General features: G+C 29.8%; 1 protein-coding gene across 1 annotated transcript in view; it reads left to right on the top strand.

Annotated features, from left to right (window-relative positions):
- The first annotated feature begins 15314 nt into the window (after positions 1-15314).
- The window catches only part of LOC136080847 (uncharacterized), a 90347-nt gene continuing 87006 nt past the window's right edge, over positions 15315-18655 (top strand). Inside the window, exon 1 of the mRNA XM_065798152.1 lies at positions 15315-15367. The gene's annotated coding sequence lies outside the window, so the exon portion shown is untranslated. The remainder of the gene's footprint in view (positions 15368-18655) is intronic.

Here is an 18655-nt window from a genome sequence, read left to right as displayed (position 1 = left end):
CTTTTATGCTACTGTTGGATTTTAGAGCAGTTGCAGTTTCATCACAAAAGACTTGTAGGCAAGTAAACACTTTTTGTCTCTCAATAGGTTTTGGTGCAACAGACACACTTGTAAGTTTAGACAATTTTACAATGCTATTTCCTTCGAGTTTGAAAAAGCTTAAGATATTAGACCAGCATGCATATTTCGTTTTCCCGTCATATTCATAACGTAACTTTTGACTTTGTTCTGTGATCCAGTTATTACAAACAGATTTAATTAAATGCACAAAGTCATATAACAAGAACATATTGTCTTCAGTCAACCATGGATCAACACAATCAAACTTTTTAAATAGTGCTTGGTTTACTCGATTATTGTCGCATATTAGAGCTACCCCTCTAGCGCTCTTTATTCCTTCTAAGACAAACTGAGTTTGAAAAGAAATTCAGAATCAAGCTCACAAAGTAGTAAAATTCTGCACAGGTATTGCGGCCCTTATAAAGTAACACTAACATAAAACTTAAAACAGTTGTTGCTAAAGAGTCTGGTTTATTTACTGCTTTACCAGAGACTGAGCCAGCATGATAAGTAAGCAATGATTTAACATAGACTTCATCAATTAAAAGTATACACTTTTTATGCATTTCATTGTCAAGCTTTGAAAAAACTGAGTTTAAAAACTCTATATCGTCCATTGCAGAATTCAGTTTTGAAGTTAGCTTTGTTAAGAGGGAAATACTTGGAAGTAGTAACCAGACTAGTCTATGGATAGACTTACAACACAGACATAGACAATTCTGTATGTTGTAATGGACACAACAAATGTTTAATTTTTTGTCCTTGTTGTGTCTATCAAATTTTTGATGGTGTCCTAAGATTGCTCAGTTAAAAAATAATTTTCACTTCATAAGTCTACAAAGCATAATTTTTTGTCTATTTGGTGTCTATGATTTTGTCTAAATTTACTTGATTTCATAAAACCAGAAATATTGATTTTTGCCAATAAAATCTAAATTACCCAAAAAATCCCTTAGAAACAAAAAAACTCTTTGATCACATATTTTTAAAATAATTTTATTGAAGGTGATAAAGATTTTAGTGACTAAGGAAAATTTTTTAAATGATAAACTTACCTTCAACTTTTTTGAAGTAATCCCAAACTGGAGAGGGCATTTTAAAAATAAATTTTCACGCATATTCACTGAGAATTGAAAAACAACTGAACTGAGTAATTAATGAACTTCAATTGAGCACAAAACAGTCCATTTTGAGGTTTTTAAATAGACATAAACTTTTTAATCAACAGCACACGCTGGACAAAAAATTAAAAAATGAACTTCTGTTAGAAAAATTGTATTTTTAATTTTGTGCTCGTTTTCAGTTTTTGAAACGATGCTGCAGTGAAAATTTAATTACTTGTTATAAGTCTAAATTATATATTAAATAGATCTTCTATACCTCATTAAAAAATCGAGATTGTTCATTTAGTGTCCGTTTTTAAAATGATTGTCTAGAAAGACAAACATTTTTTATAGACAATTCATTTTTGATAGTTGTAATTAAAATTGTTGCAATTAGTGCTTTGTCGAAGTCTATTTTTGTCTTTTTATAATAAGTCCATTAGAGATTGTCTGGTTGCTACTTGGAAGTTATTATGAGACAATTACATGTGGTGTTCCTCAAGGATCAATTTTAGGGCCACTTCTATTTCTTGTTTATATAAACGATTTAAATAAATTTTCTAACATTTTAAATACAATTTTATTTGCAGATGATACCAGCTTGTTTTATTGCAATAAAGATATCAATATATTATTCCAAACATTAAACAAAGAACTAGACAAACTAACCCAATGGTTTAAATCAAACAAGTTATCTTTAAATATTACTAAAACAAAATACACTTTATTCCATCGCCTACATAAAAAATCAGATATTCCCTTAGAACTTCCGGACCTTTTTATTGACAATCAATTAATAAAGAGAGAGCAATCAATAAAGTTTTTAGGCGTGTTTCTAGACGAAAATGTAACCTGGAGGGAACATATAGGTGTAGTTGAAGATAAAATATCAAAAAATTTAGGTATAATGTACAAAGCAAAGCAGTTATTACATCGATCTTGTTTAAAAAACATTTACTTTTCTTTTATTCATTGCTACTTAAGTGATGCGAACATTGCTTGGTGTAGCACTAACGCGACGAAAATAAAAAAATTGCTTAGCAAACAAAAACAGGCTATAAGGATTATTTCAAACGTAGATCGCTTCTCACACACACAAACACTATTTAATGAACTCAATATCCTAAATGTATATAAACTAAACCTCTATCAAGTTCTTATTTTCATGTTCAAACTTGATAAAAATATATTACCAATCTTATTTTATTCAATTTTTGAAAAAATAAATCACATATACCCTACCAGATTTTCAAAATACAACTACATTCAATCCAAAACTTATTATTCCGCTACTAAATTCTCTATTGTAAACAGAGGACCAAAGTTGTGGAACATAATATTAAATAATGAAATGAAAACTAATTATTCTCTAAACCAATTCAAAACAAAACTTAAGCAATTACTTTTGTTAACTGAAAATGAATTAAATTTTTTCTAATAAAACTTCTTTATATTAGAAATCAATAATTAATAGTTAATTAATTAATTACTTTAGATTATTAATACATAATTAATCAATAATTGTACATATATTTTTATCATTTTAAATGATAATCTTCTTTTTGAGAAATTTATTTTTTATTTTTGCGTTATTTATTAATCTTTTACTTTTATTTTATACTGTTTATTTGCTTTTACTTAATTGGCAATGAAAAGTATTATAAATATAATTAAATAAGTTAAACTATAAAATGCTCTACCAATAAAATGTTTTTATATAAAATCATATCTTCTTATTTTTCAAACCAATTCTTAAATGTTATTTTTGTCATTTAATATTTTAATAAATTTTGTTTCTTTTATTTTACAAGGCAACTGTTATATCTTACTTTTTGAAAAACTATAAATTTTAAACGATATGCGATATATTTAAATTTTCTTTTCATAATATATATCAGAGATATATACATTGAAACTATATTTTATTGTCAAACTATATTTTGTCTAGTAATGACGCATTTTTTGGGGCTTAATGATAAGACTGAATTTGTCTTCTTCTAGCCCCGGTCATGTAATTATTTTTTTATAAGTTACGACTGTAAATTTTTTTTTATCGGCAAAAAGTGTAAATAAAAAAATAAAAAAAAAGAAGTTCAAAATCTTCCCTTAATCTTTCATATAATGATCTTAAAATTGCAAAATAATCAAATGCTCTAACAATAGTTTCTGTGCTGTATTTTTTCTTTCCAATTGAAGTAGAGCTCATGTCACGGATGAGCTGCAAAAATAAATATGACAATCGAAGAGTTTTTTTTTCTTCTTCAAAGTCTGTTGACTGAATGATTAGCAAATGTTCACCAGCAAAATACCAAATTACATCAACTACACCAAAATCAATTTCTTTATTTTTTAGTTTCTGATGTAATGATTTAAAACATGAAATCTTATCAGCAGCTAAAAACATATCAAGTTCATCGACTATAATGTTCCGGACAGATGAAGATGCTTCAAAAGTTGTTCTTAATGGTGGTGGAAAAGTAGGTATCAAACTAGGCTTGACACATGTGAAAACTGATGGAGGATCGCGAGGCCTTTTATGGCCAAATTTGGTAACTGTTGGATATCCAGGTGGAAAGTGTCTTTCACAAACAACTGTATCTGGGCTGTCAGGTACATTAACTCGTGGAATGGCATTCATCCAACGATTATATTCTTCTTTTTCAGAAGGAAGCCGAAAAACTTTTTCTTTATTTTGCTTATTGTAGTTACCATTACAGTTGGTCACGCAACATTTTTTAGGTATTCTAGATAGATTTTAGATTCAAATAAGATAATATTTTACTTAATTTGAAAATTAACCAAGATGTCGCTAGAACTTACAAGATAAGCTTAAGAGTATTAGATTAGCCCCTAGCTCCAGGCCCCGATTAACGCGTTTACGAGGCCTGTTAGTACAGACGACCATGGCTGAGATGTATTAACCTAGAGAAAAAATTAACTAATAAATCACTTTTCCAAGTCAAAAATTGTGTCTAAATCGCCGCAAAGCTTATTCAACCACAAACTCAATTGAAAAAATTGACAATACTGATGACATAGATGATATATTATGTTTAAGTAACACTTTTAATACTAGCCTTTCTGAGATTAGAACTTCACCTTTAAGAACAAAACGTGTTAGTAAGAGATCATGCTAGTTATATAAAGACAAAAATTCGGAAAGTACAAATAACAGTTGCTGAAAAAATAGCTGCAGTTTATGGTTTATAATCCATCTTATATTATTAACCATTACCGCATTATTATAATAATAATACGGTAATGGTTAATAATATAAGATGTTAATGTTTCTAAAATCAAAATCAGTTTTTAAAATTAAAATGTTTTCAAAAATATTTTATAAGAGGGAAGGGGGATGTCAAAAAAAGTTGGCGTCAACAACGTTACTTTTTTCAATAAATTTAGTTACTAAAAAAAAGGAAAATTAGGCTTCGTTTGTTGTCTAGTGTTACACACTCACTTAACCTTCTGTAATTTAATGACGCTAACTATATTTCTACTTTTTTAAACAGTGTTGTGCTTTATAAATACTACACACCTACAGAACTAAATAAGAAAAGACTAGATGTTTACTCGTAACACCATTACTTCTTTCAAAGTTTATGTTTGTTGGTCTGCTGTGAAAACAAATAAAGTTTTATTTAAATACATAGTCTACATTTTATTATTTAAATGATTATACCAGCGGTCGGCAACCTACTGCTCGTAAGCCAAATTTGATATAAAATTTCGATATAAAAATGTGGCTCTCCAGCTCCATGCACAAATACTAATATATTATTGTTAACAAGATGATTGTTGCTCTTGAAACACTAGAAAATAAATCTTAAAAGATTGCCAAACTTTGGTTTTTACAAATTTTCAAATCCATTGCTTGTTAAACTAGACTCTATTAGAAATAGTTTGTTTTTAATGTGAAATTGGATTAGCTTTAAAGTTAAAGATTGGCACATTCACGAATTGTGACTCTGCACTGTACGTAAGAATAATAAAAATTTAATTTTATCTTGGACTAGGGCTGTTGATGGGTACACGGGTACCCGCTCGTTGCTTACTTCCTGTGTAGCATTATCAAATGCTACCCGTTATCCTAAATTACCCAAATGCTTCCGTTATCTATGCAAAACAATATATTCATTTCATAATTTTTAGACGATTAATTATATATATATATCTATATATATATTTTTAGTTTGCAATTATTAATCGTAATATAATAACTTAAAAATATAAATTTGTTATGTGAAAGAAAGATCTTAAAGATCTTATCAAAATTTCAATAGTTTCATAGTAAGAAATTCGTAAAATATAGAGAAATACTCTCCTCCATCAAAGTTTTAATGTTTCTCTTTGTTCTTTTAAATTCCATAATTGGAACGATTTTTTTATTATTGACTTGCACTTCTTTGATTGGTTGGGTGAAAAAGTTATGCGGCCGTGGCGCAGTGGTTAGAGCGCTTGCTTTATAAGCAGGAGATCCAGGTTCGAAACGAGCTCTGGACAAATTTTCGCGTCACGGTAAGGAAGGAGGCGTGAACTTCCTGGTTAAATGCACTTCCGCGGTGCTCTGTGACAAGACCGTTAGGACTTCTTGGGGCACCTAAAATAAAAATTGAAAATTTTCATGTTTAGATTTAAATATCGTATGCTGCCAAATATTTTTGACGACCTTTTTGTTATTATAAATCATAAATATCAAACAAAGCATTCATTGCATAACTATCAGGTACCAAAAACCTTATTAAAACAGTCTAATTTCTCAATAGCATACCGAGGGCCACATTTGTGGAACTCATTCCTTCCAATTGAAAGTAAAACTTTAATTTCACTTCAAACTTTCAAAGTTATTTTAAAAAAACAGTTACTTGATTATGACATATCTCAAATTCTATTTTATTTTTAATATCTTCTTTTTCAATTCTTAACTTTTCTTTCGTTTGCTTAAAAGTAAAACATATATTTTTTTTTGCTTATTTATTTAAATTTGTATTTGTATTTAAAAGTATTTATATTATTTTATTGATATTGTAAAAATTTATGATAGATTTATGATAGTGTAAACGATACAACGGGGCTAGATGATAAGACTTTTGTCTTCTGCCTGCTCCGGTCATATCTTAACTCAAAATATTTTGTAAATAACTTATTATGAAAATGACGAAATAAACTATAAAAAAAAAAAAAAAAAAAAAAAAAAAAGAAGTTTAAACAAAGAGTGTTACATGAGCAATCATTTTTACTTCTTTTCACTTTTTGTTCAGAGCAAGCCTTTGTAATTTTAAATGGTTATATATATTTAAAGATATTCATTAATTTAAAGTTGCTTTAATTTTTTTAATTTTATGTCTTTTTTAATTTCATTTTACTTTTTATTTTTTTCAAGGAAGGGGGATAATTAATTCCTGACGTAATATAATAAAGGGAGGGGTGTTCTCTGAAAGTTTGACAAGTTCTTGGGGGAGGGTGAGGTAAAAATTGTCAGAAAATTGTTGACGTAATTAATGGACTGCCCCTTAAAAATGTAATGATTATAGAATCAAATTACAAAAAAATCTTAAAGTTGAATTTTGTCAAAAAAACTTACTTATTTGCAGTTATGCGCCACTTTAAATATTTCGCTTCAAATTTTGCTGATTTGTTTATTTCGTCCGAAAAAATTGTTGGAAGAACAAACTTTGTTTATAATGCAGTATGATAAATCCTTTTGTTTTGTACAAAAATTATAAAAATCAATTTTGTACATACAAAAAAAAAAAAAAAAATCGGTATATTAACCTAGTTTTTTTCGTTCATAGAAAAATCTCTCCGATAAAATTTTCATTGTTTCTAGAAGTGTAAAATAAGCTCTTTTAAATGATACAATTAAAATAACAAAAAAATTTGCCCACATTAAGTTTCAGGGGTTCAAATACATGTTACTTTAAGGTATTTTACTTTTGTCGCCATATTGGTTTCAGAATAACTTAATATAGGCAATTTTTAAAGAGATAATTATTTATCCATATATTATTACGGAGAATCTTCAGAAAAAATAACAATACTTAAAAACTTTTTGTTCTGGTGATATGACCCCACAAAAAACAATAAAAGTTTATGGTGTTGAATTTGTGACGCTATTTGTTGAACCATAGACTAAATTCTAAGCATGAAGTAAAAGTTGTATTAAATATTTTGCAATCTGCACCTTTGGTTTACTAAGAATCCAGGTTTTTAAGATATGTTATCTTTCCATTACAAAAATATAAGACCCCAAAAATACGATTTTTAGCTACTAACTGATATTGAAATTTGGGTAAGTCTTACAAAAAGTACCACAAACCCAAAATTACAAATATTTGACATGACGTTGGCAGAGTTCATTAAATATGTTTAACTACATACTTAAAAAATTTATCAAAACATGAGATGGTCGAGTGGGGACCTCTGGACCACTTGGCCTGGAATGACCCATTTATAACTTTATTAATTTATAGAGACATCTTCAGAGTTCTGCAGTTTTTTACGTTTTATTATACAGAATTTTCATTTGTTTGTTTTAAGACAGCATTCCCTTATAAACTATATATAATTTAATATTACATAATAAAAAATGAAAATATAATAAAAATTGCTAGTAAGAAATAAATAATAAAAGGACGCAGAGAATTGCTGAAGACCATGTTTGATCTTATATATTATATATACAAGATCAAGACTTAGACCAAGACAATATTACTCAAGACCAAAATATAAAACTTCAAAACCAATTCTAACTCCTAACAACCCAAACTCTAACAATGACGAAAGCAGACATGCTACGATTCTTTTTTTAATCTATAGTAGCCATAGTTACAAAAACAAGAAGAAGAAAAGTTTTAAGTTAACATATTCTATTTAAATACTTTAAGTAAAAAGTAAAACAGTCGAGTAAAACAATACTAATTTATACAGTATTTTGTAAAGTTTTGTAAAGATCAAGGAAATGCAAAACAGTAAAGATACAAGACCAAAACCAAGACTTCAGGCTTTCAAGACCAAGAGTAAGACCTAAAATAAGCCCAAGAAAGTTAAATATGATTCTCAAGAAGTTTCGAGACTAAGACTTAAGTCTCAAAACCTACAAATCTGTAAAATCTTTAAAGTCATATTCTTGTTATAGGGTATCTTTACAAATGTATAAGTTATATCTAAATTAAAATATTTAAGTTGAATTCATTAGAAACGGCAGTGAAAAACTATTTTTTAAATATAGTTTTGATTTATTAAAATATTAGGGATATCTTGCTGATTTATTGTGTTCAATCTCATCCGGTATATTATTAAATCAAAGTTTATTTAAAACAAATAACTGTATTCTGAAATGTATTGCCCATTTTGAGCAATGACCTTTTGCTATCGTTCAGGCACCATCATAATTCTACGTTCATAAAACTTTACCAGCAAAAAACTGAACCAGGTTTTGACATCATCATCATAATTATTTATATTTTTACCATTCAAGGAGTTTTTCAAAGGTCAAAATAAAAAGGAATTAGATGGTGCAAGGTTAGGACTATATGGTGGATGTGGCAAATGATCCCAACTAAGCTCCAATAATTTTTGCCGAGTGACCAAACATGTGTGTGGCCTTACATTATCATGATGGAATACAAAAACTATTCAATTTTCTAAAGTCAGGCCGTATTTCTTCACCTGCATTCAATTTTGTTAGTTGTTGAATGTAGACATCTTAATTGATCGTTCGGTTGGGTGGTAAAAGTTCAAAGTAGACAATGGCTTTGTAATCCCACCAAGCTGATAACATAACTTTCTTTTGATGAATATCAGCTTTTGATGTTGTTTGAGCTGGTTCACCTGGCTTGCTCCACGATCTTTTCAGATTAACATTAAATGTAAACAACCCATTTGTCATCACCAGTTATCAACTGTTTTAAAAATGGATCATTTTCATTACGTCTTTTTAACAAATCGCAGATGTTAATGCGTTGTGTTAAATGATTATCTTTCAGTTCATGAGGAACCCATATATCGAGTTTTCGTACATAGCAAAGTTATTTTAAGCAATTTTCAATGCATGTATGTGATACATAAAGTTTCTCTGAAATCTCACGTGTTATACTTTGACAATCCGAATCAATTATTGCTTTGATTTGGTCGTCATCAACTTCAACTGGACGACCAGAGCGTTTTTCATCTTTGAGTAAAAAAGTCTCCGGAACAAAATTTGGCAAACCAATTTTGAAACTGCCGTTCTTTTAACGCTTCGTCACCATAAACAGCACATAACTTTTTGTGAGCTTGCGATGCATTTTTACCTTTCAGAAAATAAAAAAGTAAAATATGACGAAAATGTTCGTTTTAATTTTCCATTTATCAACACACTTTACTTGTATTTATAGTTTTTGAACATTTGTTTTGAAAGTATACAAGTAAAGCGCGTCTATTAATACATATCTGATGTGAAAAAGTTCAAGGTACCCTGATTTCAGATGATTTAGCATTATACTTTTTTTTTACATTTTAAAAACTTTAAATACACGCGTAAAAATTTGTAAATTTAATAAAAGCTTTTAGCTCTAAATAAATATATCGAGTTTATATTATATAGAGAGTAAGATGAATATAGTAAAGAACTCATGGCAGGTTATTATAACACGTTTAATAATATTTTTCGTGTCAAAATAAAATCCAATTCATTTTTCAGTCATTTCATTTTTATAAAAATTTAAAAGAGAGTCTTAAAAATTTGCTTTTTTCTTTTATTTGCAATCGTAATAATTCGGGAACCTTAATTCGTTTAAAAATAATTTTACCTCATTCTTGTAAAAAATTTAATTTTAATACCGATTACATATTTTTTTTTCGTTTTATAGTTAAAAATTAGACAAAAAAGTAAGAAAAATTAATATTAAATTTTTTCTGGTAAAATCGATCATTCACATATTTACTTTAAATTCCTTTATTAAGTAGTATGTGAATTTTTAAATTAGGTACCAAGGTGAATTAAATTTCTAATTAAGGTTTAGGTACCTAGGTGAATTAAATTATTAGATTTTCTCATGTGTTATTTAAGGGTTCTTCCTATATAAAGTTTTTTACAAAAATGACTCAATGATATTTATTAATTATTCACTTTCAAGATGACAACAAGTAAAAAGTCATACGATGAAGAAGATGTAGAAGCTGCGTTAAATGATATAAAAAAAAAAAATCAATCAGAAAAGCTGCATTCAAATATGGCATTCCATTCTCAACTCTAATAGGTCGCAAGAACAACAACAATGTTAGCTTCAAGGGATCATGATCAACAACCGTACTCTCACAGCAAACAGAGTCACTTATGGTGCATACGTTTAAGTTCCTATGTGATTGGGGTTATGGTTCAAAATGAAATGATGTCATGGACTTCGTATGCGGTTACCTTCTTCGTACAAATCAATCAGGCCTATTTAAAAACGGCAGGCCTGGCAAAGACTAGTTTTATGCATTTATAAACCGATGGTCTAAAGAAATTTCCACAAGAAAAACTCACACTTTAGCATCTGCCAGAGCCGCTTCTTGTGCGCAAGAAATAATTGATAATTATTTTGAAGTTGTCACTAAACAATATCAATTGTCTGGGATAACTTCTGGTTGTCATTTTTTCTGGTTGTCACATTTGGAATTGCATTGAAAGGGGTTTCTGTGGTTATAAAGGCAAAGCAACAGTAGTATATCAAAAAGGTGCAAAGCGTGTTTTGAAACTCACTGGTAACAATGAAAAAATCCATTATATAGTGAACAATTGCCGTAATGCTGATGGATACTTTACACCACCATTCGTGGTATACAAAGCAAAACGAAACTTTAGAGCTGAGTGGGCTTTAGGTGGTCCGACTGGCACCAAATATTCAATTTCTAAATCTGGTTGGATGGAGCATGACACATTTATTGAATGGTTAAAGGAAGTGTATATACCAGAATGTCAAGCTATTAGTGGTACTCATATTTTACATCTTGATGGACATACGTCTCACGTCAGTTTAGCAGCTGTATTGCTATGTCGGGAAAACAATATAATTTTGATTTGTCTACCAGCCCACTCATCTCACATTCTTCAGCCACTGGACAAAAGTGTCTATTGCCATGTTAAGCATTTGTGGCAGTTCTTACCAAATATTACAAAGATACAAATTGCAAAAACTTAGATAAAGAAAATTTTCCTACGTTGCTCAAACAGGTGTATGAGAGTGGTACATGTTTTACACGTTTGCACGCTATTGTTGGTTTTGAATATATTGGGTTATTTCCACTTAACAAAAACAAAATCAATTAACAGGCATTATCTCCGCAACATTTAATCAACCGACGTCTTCAACGCTATTGCAAACAATAAAGTCTTTAGCATTATCTTCTGAACCAGCAACAGCAGCTTCGAGGTTCGACAAGTAAAGAGCACTTTATAAGAGAATAAAAATCGAAATGGAAAATGAGCTAAAGAGTTTCTTTCAAGAAAAAATCTGTCTCATGTAAAAAAATTGATTATAACACCTTTCACAATCGATTATAAAACCGATTATAACACCTTCAGCCAAAAGAAGAAAAGCTATTAAATGCGGAATGTGTAAAAAATAATTACATTCGGACATGAATCCAAATTGCAATACTTGGCTCTGCAACAAAACATGTTTGCCAAAAAATTTTGTAATTGGTTCAGATTTTTTTTGTTGTAAAAAATGTAAACCTTAAATCTTTTATTATTTCTGTATGCTATATAAAAAATATATAGCATATTTCTGTATGCTATATAAAAAATATATAGCATATTTCTGTATGCTATATAAAAAATATATAAAAATATATAAAAATATATACATTAAATGTATTTTATATTGATCGGTTTTAACAGACTTTCTGCCAAAAGCGATCTTTTTTTTTTCTTCTAGTTTTCTTATTTTTAAATACAATAAAAAAAAAAAAATTGATAAATAATGTGCTTGTTGGTATTTTTTATCTTATTTAAAAAAAATAGTTTAAAAATTTTAAAAAAATAATAAAGTTACTTGATTTTTATTGTTCGGTGATCGGTTTGACTCACTTTTACTCTATCATAGTATATTACTAATCTATTGAATAAAAATGATAGTTCTTCTTTCAATTGTAATAAAATTGAAAAAAAAGTTATTGTTTATTGTTTACTAAATCATTAACATACTATGATATAGTTTAGTAATTTAACAGTGTAATACTAATAATAAGTAATATGCTAGTACCTAGTATTAATACTATATGCCATATATTAGTTCAATCATTTTATCTTATTAATATCATTACTAATGAGTAATAAATGATGCTAATATTTGATAAAAAATTGTTTAATAAATTTAAAAAACTAGTCAAAAATACAACTAAAAGTATAACAAAAAAATTATTCATTTTTAAAAGATGTCAAAAGATTTTTTTAAAGATTCTTTTTAAGGATTCACATAAAGAATTCCTTCAGGTTGCTTATTGAAAAATAGAGAAATAATAAACATGTAATTTGCACCAATTGGAATTTCCAAAACTATCCAGTGATCACTAGAAATGAAAATATGCGTGTGCAGAGTAACAAGGTTAGAAATTATTCATTTCGTAGAAATACCAAGAGTCGTTGATAAATCTTAAAATCAATGTGTGCATCATCAGATTTACTTGAAATTTGTTGCAATATTAGATAAATAAACTAAGATCTAAAATCCCAAAAGTTTTATTAGAACCCTGCTATAACATACAGAACTTTAATTTACAGAAACAATATGGCGACTTGTTGCCGCAATATTGGTACAACGCACAATTGTGACAAAGCGTGACAAAGCGACGATGGAAAAGTTTGTGTACTAATTTTTTTTGTTATTGCAAATTTTTTTTGTTATTGCAAGAAGACCTATCGGTCTTATCACAGAGCACCTCGGAGGAGGATTTAATCAGGAAGTTTACGCCTCTTTCCTTACCAACTTTACTTATTTGACTAAAGGCGGCGTCGAACTACAAACCTTGTGATTCTACAAACCTTATGATTCTATGCCAGAACTTTAGCTACTGCGTCACAGCTGCTAAATTGACTGCTAAATTTAAGAAAAATTTGATTCATAAATAGTGGCGCAGTGTTGTTTATCGTAATACTGATTTAAAGCTCTTTACAATGATATATAATAATTGTATAATTACAATGATGTATGATGTATAATATTTGAATAGTTTAAAAATTTTGCAAACGTACCTAATATTTACAATAATGCGTAAAAAATCATAAAAATCATAATAAAGCGTAAAAAACAAAAAAAAAAAAATGTTAAGCAAAGCCACAAGCAATTTAATAGCCGCTTTGTTTACAAAATTTTTTACCTCAGTTAATGATGTTTAAAATTGGCTTTCGTTAGTTTTATAATCGAACTTTATTGTTAAGTTTTTAGCGCATTAATTTAAACGGAAAATTTAACGGAAAAAAACACATACTCAAACTATTTAGTCCCTGTGTTTTTTCTTTCCGTTTTCCTGCAACGGGTTGCCTGTAAGGCAACTTTAGTTTGTAGGGTTTTTTTAAAGTTGCCTGTAAGGCAATCGTTGAGTAGTTCGTGTGTCTCGAGTGTTATTACCCTTCCCCTACAACGGGTTGCTGTAAGGCAACTTTAGTTTGTACGGGCATTTAGTTGTTTTAAAACAACACATGAGTAGAGAAGATTGAGTATGTGTAAGATACGAGCGTTGTAGAAAAACACCAAATCGTCAAACCCTGACCACGCTATAATATAATCTTAACATGGAAAGACCGAAAACCAAAATAGACTTCAATGTCTCTAATAAAAGCTATGCTGAAGCTACAGCAACAAATTCTAACTCAATATTGTCTAATGAATTTAGCACATTGAAAAGAACCCTTTTGTGTGAAATAACAGAAAAAATAACTGAACCTAACATTTTAATCGCTCTTGAAAACGCCAATTTAGATCATGATCTGGAAGGCCTGCAAATTATCCGTAAAGGGACAATGGTCGAACTCGTCATGAAAACTGACAAGTCAAAATCGTTGATCCTTGAAAATGGACTTTTAATTAATGGTGTAACCCACTATTTTTATGATTCTACCCCAACTAGAAACTTATGCAAACGAGTTGCAGTATCGGTAATCGGTTTGCCTCTCAAAAAAAAATATTTACCAGTCGGGGTGGCTCTTGAGCAACTCGGATATGGGAAACATATACACACAAGAGCAGTATATCGCAAAACGCCCAAAAACGGAACATCCTACTATATAGGAATTCTAGTTGCTTTGATGAATCAATTAAATAAACCAATACCAAGATCTTTAAAACTATGCGGATATAACATCAGGATAATCTATACCGGACAAAACAAAGAAGATAACCTAAAACCAAAAGAAAACTTTATAGATGTGACCGAAGAACCTAGAAAAAAAGATACGGAAACTAATGAACCAGAAACATCGAAAGAAATACCTGAACCAACAATTAAATTTTCTAAACCACAAGAATCAGAAGCCCCTATGGTGATACGCCAAAACTCTGTCGAAAACCAAATTTTAAACAACGATACAAATAACTTAAATAAAACAAAAGAAAAGACACCCGAACAAATACCACAATCACCTGAAACAAATTCTCAAACACAAGAAACAGAAAATCACATGGAAGAAAGTCACATGGAAGAAAGTTTTAACAATAATAATATTGCAAGCAAAATCGAACCTCATAACGACAACGTCATAAATGAAGTAAACATAGAAGAACTAGAAAAACAAATCGAACTTCCCTCAGAATATCTTCGCTTAGATTATACTGGGAGACATGTTTACAACTTAAATTTATTCTACGGCTTTGATAAAACAAAATGCTCGGAAGATGAACTATTAATATTTAAGACATACAAAAAAGCAGAATACGATCAGAGAAAATTCGAAAGAAAAATAAAAAGAAACAAAGCAAATAAATTACCCGTCGGACAACCAAGGGATTATACTAAAAGCAATACACAAATCCAAAATAACTCTTCATACAATCATGACGACTGGACTTAAATTTAATACAAAAAACAAAAGTAAGATTCCAAAAATTAAAACTATAAATATTATATCAAAAAATAAAAACACATTATAAAAACAAAAGAAAAAAAAAAAAAAAAATTAACTTAAAAACGGAAAAAAACACATACTGAAACTTTTTAGTCCCTGTGTTTTTTTAAATACCGTTCTCCTACAACGGGTTGCCTGTAAGGCAACTTTAGCTTGTAGGGTTTTTAAAGTTGCCTGTAAGGCATTTGTTGTTTACGTGTTTATTTATTTTCGTACCCTTTCTCTACCACGGGTTGCCTGTAAGGCAACTTTAGTGTTTATGGTCGGTTTTGTAGTTTTTATTTCATTTTATTATCGTTGTAGGAGTAACTAAACCTTAACCCTAACTATGTATGTAAATAATCCTATTACGGAATCAATTAATAAATCAATTGATTTAGCTATTCCACCTAAAAGCTATGCCGATGCAATTACATCAGCATCTAATTCTAATGTATCAAATGAATTTAGCACACTTAAGAGAACTCTTTTGTGTGAAATTTCAAAATCAACTACTGAGCTTGATGTATTATCAGCATTTGAACATGCCTGTTTAGATAAGGATCTAGAAGGTCTTCAATTTATTAGAAACGGAACGATGATGGAGCTTGTTATGAAAAATGACAAGGCTAAATCATCAATCCAATCAAATGGACTTCTAATCAACGGTGTTATCCATCGCTTCTGTAACTCAACACCAACCAGAACCATTTGCAAACGAGTTGCAGTTTCTGTCCTCGGTTTGCCAATTAAAAAAAAGAACCTACCTGTCGGTCAAACTTTAGAACAATTAGGATATGGGAAACATATCCATACTAGACCAGTCTATCGTAAAACTCCAACGAACCAAACGCCCTATTATTCGGGAATCCTAGTAGCTATATTAGATAATCTTACTAAACCAATCCCAAGAACTTTGAAACTAAACGGATACTATGTCAGAATAATATATACTAGACAAGAAAGTGAAGAAATCAAAAATAATGAAAAAGAACTACCAAAAGAAACAGTAATCGAATTAGATAAAGAGTCAAGTAAAGAACCATTTGAAAAATCAGCAAACTTAAAAGAACCAATTCAACCCGCAAATGAAATATCCACAACCCAAGAACAAAAAACCCATATAGTTTTAAGCCAAACTAATGAAAATATTAATATTAAAAAGGTCTACAAAGATGAAACTAAAAAAGAAATAATACCTATAACAGTAAACAAAACAGAACAAAACAAAACAAAACAGAACTACCAACCAAATTTAAGAAATTACTTAAACATGCGTGCTTATAACCTCCACCTTTTTAAAGATTTCGATAAAAATAAATGCACAACAGATGAACTAAACACGTACAAAGCATACAGAAAGGCAGAATATGAACAGAAGAAAGTTGAAAGAACTTTAAAGCGAAATCAAGAAGACTAATACGGATGGCCGATAAATTTAAATTATAAAAGCAAGCCAAAAACACCTAGAAGTAACACTTTTGATGATATTGAATGGGAATAGAAATAAAAGGATAGTAAAGGATCAATTTATAATAAAAAACTTAAGAAAATTAAAATAAAAAAAATCTTTAAACATAAAAATCCAAAATAAATAAAAAAAAGGAAAATAACCAAAAAAATGATTAACCTTACCTCTTAAAATCTTAATAATTCTATAACAAAAAACATAAAAAAAAAAAATAATAAATAAAAAAAATAAATAAATAAGGTAGGCATCAAAAGACGGAAAAAAACACAAACTGAAACTTTTTAGCCTTGCTTGTGGTTTTTTTATTTTTAATAGATTTATTAGTGACAAATTTGTTTAGGTGGCATTTTAGCCTAATTAGAATTGGTCGCGTTGTTCATTGTGGTTTTATCTTATTACTCGTAATGGCTAAAAGTTATGCTAGTGTAGTTGCTCCTGTTACTGGCGTTGAACGTGATAGAGTTAACCTTGGGATTTTTAAACCCACGTCTTCTAATGACAACTACCCGGTACTGATCTGCAAATAAGGCGATTTAAATTGCAGTGTCGAAGACTTCTTAGATGCTATTGCTAAAAAAAACCTTCTATGTTACGTCTGGGGTATAACCAGGCATTACAGCAATCGATACTTCGAGTTCGTTGTCAACACTCCAAACAAAGTTTCTGAATTTCTTGAAATTGAATTAACAATAAAAAATGTTTCCCTCTCAATAACACAAAAGTTTATTCGAAGTGTCCATGTATTAGTCCAAAATATTCCTATAGGGAATATTTTGGACTAATACATATCTTTTAGTTAGTGGTGGATCCTCAGCGATCACAGCTTTAGGAAAACACCTAGCTAACGGAAGGGGAATTTTTGAGGAATTTTTGAAGGTTCATGGCAAGTTTATATTTACTAGAAATGTGGTTATTATAATAAAAAATTGGCAGAATTCGCATATTAACCCGTTGCCACGTTATCAAAATGTAGATGGCTTTACATTGAGATACAAACACAACGGGCAACCCCAGTCCTTTTCCAAAGCTGAAATTCCAGCCGCTGTAATTAATCATGATGTTTCAGAGAAAATGGCTACGGCACTGAACGAACCAACATCTGAGGTAAAATCACTATCAAGCCCGCAGACAGAAATGCTAAATACCACCATTGATGAGAAGAAAAATAACGAGTGCATTGAAATAGAACAGCCAAAAGTATGTAGTAAAGAGCCAAAAATATCGAAAAGAAAAAGAGCCAAAAATAAGGCAGATGCTACTGTTAACTCAAAAAAGTGTAGTAACGAAATATCATTCGAAGAAGAAACTGAACTTAGTAAAGAAAACAAAGAGGAAACTCTCGAAAAAGCAACCTCGATAGCAAAAAACAGTATTGATGATGATCAAGATCTTAATTTTAACTTCGAGTGCTATGATGCCCTAAAAAGGATTTTGAAGAACTTGCCTACGAAATACTTTTCGTAGAAAAAAACACCAGCCACTCTATGAAAAAATCTATTATTTCATTGATCCCCAAACAAGGAGATCTTACCGAACGCAAAAACTGGAGGCCCATATCCCTAATCGGCGCTGATTACAAAATAATCACAAAAGCGCTGGCCCTAAGACTTGCAAAAGTAATGGGGAAAATTATAGAACCAAATCAAACTTGCGGAATCCCAGGTAGAACAATTTTCTCAAATTTACATTTAGTCCGTGATCTTATAGAGTACGCGCAATTTAAAAATCTACCTAGTTTCATTTTGTCAATAGACCAAGAAAAGGCGTTTGATAAAGTCGATCGTGCGTTTCTGCTTCAGATTCTCCGAAAATTCAATCTCGGAGAAAATTTTGTATCTTTTGTTAACACCTTATATTCAGAAGTTTCGGCATCTGTTCTGAATTGCGGTTTCCTGTCAGCCTCCTTCCCTACGGAAAGGGGAGTTAGACAGGGCGATCCCCTCTCTCTCTTGC

The sequence above is a fragment of the Hydra vulgaris genome, chromosome 05 (genome assembly GCF_038396675.1).
Source record: "Hydra vulgaris chromosome 05, alternate assembly HydraT2T_AEP".
Lineage (NCBI taxonomy): Eukaryota > Metazoa > Cnidaria > Hydrozoa > Anthoathecata > Hydridae > Hydra > Hydra vulgaris.
Note: the sequence above shows the minus strand (reverse complement) of the source record. Positions and strands in the feature narration are given on the sequence as shown.